Source organism: Palaemon carinicauda, chromosome 33, assembly GCF_036898095.1.
Source record: "Palaemon carinicauda isolate YSFRI2023 chromosome 33, ASM3689809v2, whole genome shotgun sequence".
Lineage (NCBI taxonomy): Eukaryota > Metazoa > Arthropoda > Malacostraca > Decapoda > Palaemonidae > Palaemon > Palaemon carinicauda.
Window position 1 is genome coordinate 9,578,601 of NC_090757.1, and position 7,500 is coordinate 9,586,100.

General features: G+C 35.5%; 1 protein-coding gene and 1 long non-coding RNA gene across 2 annotated transcripts in view; one reads left to right on the top strand and one right to left on the bottom strand.

Moving 5' to 3' along the window:
* The window catches only part of LOC137626062 (uncharacterized), a 27,471-nt gene extending 26,547 nt beyond the window's left edge, over nt 1-924 (bottom strand). The window contains exon 1 of the long non-coding RNA XR_011040973.1: nt 820-924. This is a non-coding gene — a long non-coding RNA (uncharacterized lncRNA). The remainder of the gene's footprint in view (nt 1-819) is intronic.
* The window catches only part of CRMP (Collapsin Response Mediator Protein), a 404,589-nt gene that overhangs the window by 160,790 nt on the left and 236,299 nt on the right, over nt 1-7,500 (top strand). The window lies entirely within an intron of this gene.

The following is a 7,500-nucleotide window of genomic DNA, read 5'->3' on the forward strand; positions in this document are numbered from 1 at the left end:
ACAAATAAAATAATAAATCCCTCTGCGTTATTAAGGAGAATGATACTGTAAGAATTCTTTCCTTAACGAAAGTCGTCAATATTCTGTATTTGCATCCTTACACTATGATGAGACACCATTAAAATACAAACATGAACTTCAAGAATAAAGAATAAAAAAATATTATCAATCAAAGCGAGACAGACGTAAACGCAGCTATCTATGACAATCTTCAAATTCAGAGCCAGACGGAATCGAACTAAAATCTGAATTCTTCTCGGTTTGATCACGGTAACGCAAATCTAAAAATATTCCTCATAGAATAAATATAACCTTAGTGTGCAGGCGTATGATCCAGGTGGCATGTTAGTGACAGGTGTTTCGACGTGTTTGCGTGAGAGATATCCTCTCTTAAACACGAAAGAGAACCTCTTCGCATAGGGGGAACAAAATTATTTTCTTTCCTCTTATTCACGTAAGAAAAACCTCGTACAGAAGAATCAAAACAATTTTCTTTCCTCTTTCAAAAGAAAACATTCGTAAAGAGGGACCAAAACTATTTGCTTTAACAGCTGTAATTTAATGGAATAATATCTTTAGACAGAGAAGATATCGCTAACATTCTGCTAAACGTTTCAAAAGCGCGTCGTCATAGGGCATACAAACACACCCTGGTATCGTTTTTGAGCTGCAATTATTTCAAGCTAACGTTTACGAAATGGGGAGCGTCTGGATGACGTCCAAACGACTGAATTGCAAGTTATTTTATATCAGCACGGGCTGGTGGATGACAGTCTTCTCTTACAGAGGAAGTAAGGTTTAAAAAACTTCACTTGTTACCTGGGGGGATGAAGTGAACTTCAGCGGAGAAGTGCGTGATCTGAAGTCACTCCAATCGTCGGGAACACTACCCTACCTAACTTCAGCCGTGCGAGGGGAGTAGACACTAAGTCCCCTCCCTCCCTCCAGACCGAACAAAACCTTCCAAAAATTACCGACATGGCAACCTCGAAAACCCAATGTCATTGCCAAAATGCTTACGATGATTATACGCCCTTGACCTTTACATACGCTTAAATACAAAGGAACAGTGAAAAAACATCGTAATATACACCTGATTGTTAAGAAGTAAAGAAATCCAACGTAACGCGCTGGTAATTTATTCATTTAAAAAAAATCAATGACGGTAGAAACGTTGGAACAGAACCCTTTTTTCTATCAGTATCCTTTTTCGTGGTCTCTTTCAAGACAGAACCGAACGGTTTACGATGGTGACGATGATGCAAGTCTATAAAAAAGCCGCATTGGCCGAAGCGCGTTGAGAACCGAAAAGCATCATGCACTGATTGCATGCATGCAAACATCTCAAATACGCCGCTTAAAAAACATTGCGTGTTGCTGTATTAAAGATTAATAAACCTATAAATTATGTTTGTTTTGAATCATTGTATATATGCTAGATTTTTAATATATCTAAGTGTAGCGAGATCCGTAAAATAGCGGTGTCTGGCAGCAGCCTTCCGCAGGCAGTCTGAGTATCGATTTGACGGGAGACTGGCTACAGCACCACACCTTCGTTATTCACAATTCGACCAGTCATTTAAATGCGTTTAATATCAATACAAAATAATACGAAAAACAGATAGAGAAAATAAAAAGCAATACTTTATATACTAGATGGCTTATTTCTGGAAATTAATAAGAAATGCAATTTGGACATACGCGCCAATTTCGAAAATACTATTGGACTTGAATCGTCCTCCCAAGCGGAAATATTCCGCTTCGTTAAATCAGTTAATTAACACAGATGATTAAAAGAATCTCCAGCTTTTCACGTCAAGGCCAAGTTCGACCAATCGATACATTCCCAACTCCTGACAAAAGCACCTTTCTCAAAGAAACCGAAAACCTTTGCACGAACTACAACAGGTTTAACATTTTCCGACCGATTCCCAGGAATGAATGGTGAAATGCGCACGTTTAGTTAATGCTTATATGGAACTTAAGCTCACACAATGAGACCAAGATCCTCCGCACCACATAACAAGGCAGGGCGGCCACCACCATCTGTAATCTCCAGGAGAAGGGCAGCCACAATACTGACGGAGGAGATATCAGATCCGTAGGTCCTTGCGACTACGAAACCACTTTCCTTTCCAGTTGTATAGTTTTTTTTCTTTCACACAGCACGTTTTATTAATACTCCTCCAATAAAATACCTACAAGAATCCTTCCTTCTGCAGTATCGAGTAATCCACTCAGAAGGTAATGATTACCAGCACACTCACATACATACTGATGCCAGTAATAATTCCTTCGTCGACATTCTCCGCTTGAGGAGTAGAGCGCCACGCCCATGGCAATAAGGAAGCCTAAAATGATTTACGGTGGGTGGCTCTTGAGGGCGGAGAGTTGGTGACATAGTTATTACGATACAGATCGATAGAAATTCCTCAGGACAAAGGCAGATGTAAGGACATTGGCTGTTGAGTGCCACTTGGAATGTCAAGGGACAGTTTTGGATTAACAGGCACTTCGAAGTGCCACACCCACTACGAATTTATCTTAATACCTGAAAAGGAAGTCTTATTTGAGATTATAGAATTTTGGGATAGTTAACATTATGAAAAGTACAAGTATTGCACTTCCATACACTGTTAGAAAAAAACCGTAATCTGAATCGGAAATTCTCCGTAAAAATATACGGTTCTCAACCGTTGTTCGGTAAAATACAGGCGACCGTAATTACCTTACTTTGTTATTATCTTTTACGGGTTGGTGACCGTAATATCACTCTTTTACGTCAATATATCCGTTTGTAAAACAGTAAATATCCTGGAATAAATGTTGCCAGGCATTTACCGTTTTTTAATGCAATATTTTTAACAATGCACTTGAATAGGTCTTCCGGAAGTGCAAATAAGGAAACCAGGTCCTTGGTAGATTTGCATTGGCGAGACCAAAGCTGCATCTCTGCTTTCCAATAAAATGACATCAAGTGTCACTGCAAAAACAAGGAGACTAGAGTAATATGTCTTTCTATAGTTTATATATGACATATCTGTTTGTATGTTGTTATATATGACATATCTGTTTTGATGTTGTTATATATGACATATCTGTTTTGATGTTGTTACTGTTTTTAGAATATTTCATTATTAATTTTTTCTCATATCGTTTATTTATTTCCTTATTTCCTTCCCTCACTGAGCTACTTTTCCCTATTGGAGCCCTTGGGCAGCATCTTGCTTTTTCAAATAGGCTTGTAGCTAAGCTAATAATAATAATAATAATAATAATAATAATAATAATACTGCTTCTCTATCTGATAACAACTAATAAAAGCCTTTATAATCTAATGGATTTGTCCTTGGGTCATACCTCAAATGCATAACCAAGTTTCAATTGAAACTGATTCTGCAGTGTTTATGTTGTTCACTAACAAAAAATAAACTAACAAAATATTTGCCATTTACTTAACATTCCGATTATGTTCAAGTACTGCTGTGTATTTGTACTTTGATGTACTTTACCGAAAATGTTATAGATCCATCCTTGGGTCATAAAGAACATGACTACCATGTTTGGCCAGAATCGGTACAGTAGTTTTTGTGCAAAGTTGCTCACAAACAAATAAATATATAATAAGAAAAAAATAAGGGGTGAATACACTAATTTGTACTTTGATTTACTTAATCCAAAATGTTATAGATTCATCCTTGGGTCAAATCGAACATGAATCGGTAGAGTGGTTTTTGTGTAAAGTTGCTCACAATCAAATAAACGAACTAAGAAACCAAAAAAAGGGTTCAATACACACTTTTCGCAAAATTTTCGATTTTGGCGAAGGCAATAAAACTAAAGTATAGAATGAATTTAAAAGAAATAATAATAATCATGGAAATCTGAACAATTTGATCACTTATGGCCAGTAACAAAACTAAGCAAAGGGGACCTATAAAGAACAATCAACAACCGAAACCACTCTGTAATATTTGCGAAATGGAGTATCTCCAAAATTAGTAAATATTCTTGAAATACTGGCAAAACTACATCCAGACACGAATTTTCCATAAAACAACAAAATAAACAAATTATGAAAATAAACAGTCGTCGATCTACAGTACAACATTTCTCAAGTATATAAACATTGTACACTCATTTACAAACATACATAAACGTCTTGATTTCTTCGTAAATCAGATGAGAAACTGACACCAGTGAATAGTATTTCTGAGAGAGAGAGAGAGAGAGAGAGAGAGAGAGAGAGAGAGAGAGAGAGAGAGAGAGAGAGAGAGAGAGGGGTTAACTTTAACAGCAGACAAGTCATTACTAACCACAGGAGGCCTCAGTAGAGAACATGCCTTCGCTCCACCCAGCACTCTTATTTTGCTCTCAACTCCACTGCATAGGCTACTTATACTTCGATATATTTTCTTCATGTCCACCAAGTTTCGTTGAAATTGGTTCAACAGTTTCTGAGTAATGTTGTCCACAAACAAAATATTAATTAACAAAATATTGGCCAGTTACTTAACATTACGACTATTTTCAAAGTACTGCTGCATACTTGTACTTTGACACACTTTACCCAAATTATTATAGATTCATCCTTGGGTCATACCTAGCATGACTACCAAGTTTGGCCAAAATCGGTACATTAGTTTTTGTGTAAAGTTGCACAAAAAAAAAAAAAAAAAAAAAAAAAAAAAAAAAAAAAAAAAAAAAAAAAAAAAAAAAAAAAAAAAAATACAAGGATAAATACATACCCTTGTTGTTCAATTACAAAATAACGATTTTACAAATTGTAGTACAATCTTATACTGAATTACATTTAATTTATAACCTTTCTATCGATAGCTCTCGATTAATGTGGGTAGAGATATATGGTTAGATGACTTGGGCGATGTGATATTAGGTGATGGGAATGTCATGTAACTTTCATAGAGTGCTTCGCCATATCTTAAGTATAAACAGCCGCGACCAATTTGAATAATGACCTACAAAAGCCATAAAAACAACAGGCATTAGGTTGGCCTAGCCACCAGCTACCCGTTGAGATACTACCGCAAGAGTGTTATTGGGTCCTTTAACTGGCCATTAAGTTTTACATTGGAACCCCCCTCTCTCGTTACGGCTAATTTTTCCTTTGCCTACGCATACACCGAATAGTCTAGCCTATTCTTACCATATTCTCCTCTGTCATACACTTGACAACACTGAGATTAACAAACAATTCTCCTTCGCTCAGGGGCTAACTACTGCAATGTAATTGTTCAGAGGCAACTTTACTCTTGGTATAAGGGTAGAAGAGAAACTTTAGTTATAGTGCGCAGCTCTTCTAGGAGAAGGACACTCCAAAATCAAACCTTTGTTCTCTAGTTAGTCTTAGGTAGTGCCATAGCCTCTGTACCATGGCCTTTCACTGTCTTGGATTAGAGTTCTCTTACTTTGGGGTAGACTCAGGCATGCTGTTCTATCTAATTTCTCTTCCTCTTGCTTTTTGAAGCTTTTATAATCCCTACGTGAAGGATCTAATACAATGTTGTTACAGTTCTTGAAATATATTATTTTGATTGTTTATTCTTCTCTTGTAAATTTAGTTTATTACCTTATTTCCTTTCCTCACTAGGCTATTTTTCCCTGTTGGAACCCTTGGGGTTATAATATCTTGCTTTTCCAACTAGGGTTATAGCTTAGCTTGTAATAATAATAATAATAATATATAATAATAACCAATAAATAATAATGATAACAATAAGTAATAATTATAACTATAAGTAATAACAATAAATAATAATAATAATAATAATAATAATAATAATAATAATAAATAATAATCGATAAATTAATAATAAATAATAATCAATAAATAATGAATAATAATAATAATAATAATAATAATAATAATAATAATAATAATAATAATAACGCTTTGCAACAAAGGACCCCTCATAGGGGTCATCCTCAAATTAAAATACTTTCATAGCTTACTATCACTCCTATCTAAAACGTACACTAACACAAGAGTAAATACTGAAAGTCTGTCTCACCCTCTCAAAACATTTTCAGGTCAATGATCGGAGATTCACTCTGGACTCTGGCACAACTCGAAGCTAGCGTTTGAGAGTGAACATATAATAAACAAACAAGCTGTACACACACGGGTCTCCATTCCCTTGAATACAACCTTTAATTATGATAGGAGATGAGCTGTGTTTACAAATCATCATCATCATCATCATCATTATTATTATTATTATTATTATTATTATTATTATCACTATTATTATTATTATCACTATTATTATTATCTTTATTATTATTACTACTACTACTACTACTACTTGCTAAGCTACAACCCTAGTTTGAAAAGCGGGATGCTATAAGCCCAAGGGCCCATACAGAGAAAATAGCCCAGTGAGGAAAGGATACAAGGAAAAATAAAATATTTTAAGAACAGTTTCAACATTACAATAAATATTTTCTATATAAACTATAACAATTTTAACAAAATAAGAGGAAGAGATATAAGATAGAATAGTGTGCCCGAGTGTCCCCTCAAATAAGAGAACTAATTCAAGACAGTGGAAGACCATGGTACATAGGATATGGCATTACCCAAGACCAGAGAACAATGGTATTTATTTTGGAGTGTCCTTCTCTTAGAAGAGCTGATTACCATAGCTAAAGTCTCATCTACTCTTACCAAAAGGAAAGTAGCCACTAAAGAATTGCAGCACAGTAATAAGCTCCTTGAGCAAAGAAGTGTTTGGTAATTTCAGTGTTGTCAGGTGTATGAGGACAGAGGAGAATATGGTAAGAATAGGCCGGACTATAGTAAAAACCAATCTGTCGTGTCCTCTGAGATGATTTCTGACCCACTGTATAGCGTACTCGTGTCAAAATATTTCGACCAATTTAAGGACAAAAGAACACAGTACTTAGACACGATCCATCCAAACTGGATTCACCAAAACTGGCTACGATTAACCAGAAGTTAAATCCAGTCTCTCTCTCTCTCTCTCTCTCTCCTCTCTCTCTCTCTCTCTCTCTCTCTCTCTCTCTCTCTCTCTCTCTCTCTCTCTCTCTCTCTCTGCTGTTATTCTTGTCGAACATATATATTTCATAAGATACGGTTTCATTTCTATAATGATAATTTGAAACAACATTTTTTTCGAAATTGTAATCCTAGGTTGTTTGCCAGTTTTATCATATTGTCGTAATAAGACTCTGGCAAGATGGTGAGTTTGAAATCTTGAAGGTTAAAAGGGTAAATTTATCAGGCAAAGATCAGTGAGCCAGATTTAATCCCCAGAATGGTTGATCTTGGAGTATAAAATAGAGTGCTTAAGACTGCATAAGCTATCAAATTTGAACAATTGGAAACTTGAGTATACAGTGTGTACAAATATTTCACAATGAAGATGAACAGCGGCCCTTTTAAAGCATGTATCCACACGTTTGAAGCCACTAATGTTACTGAAATAATAGTTCGTCGAATGATCACACAAGAAGAAT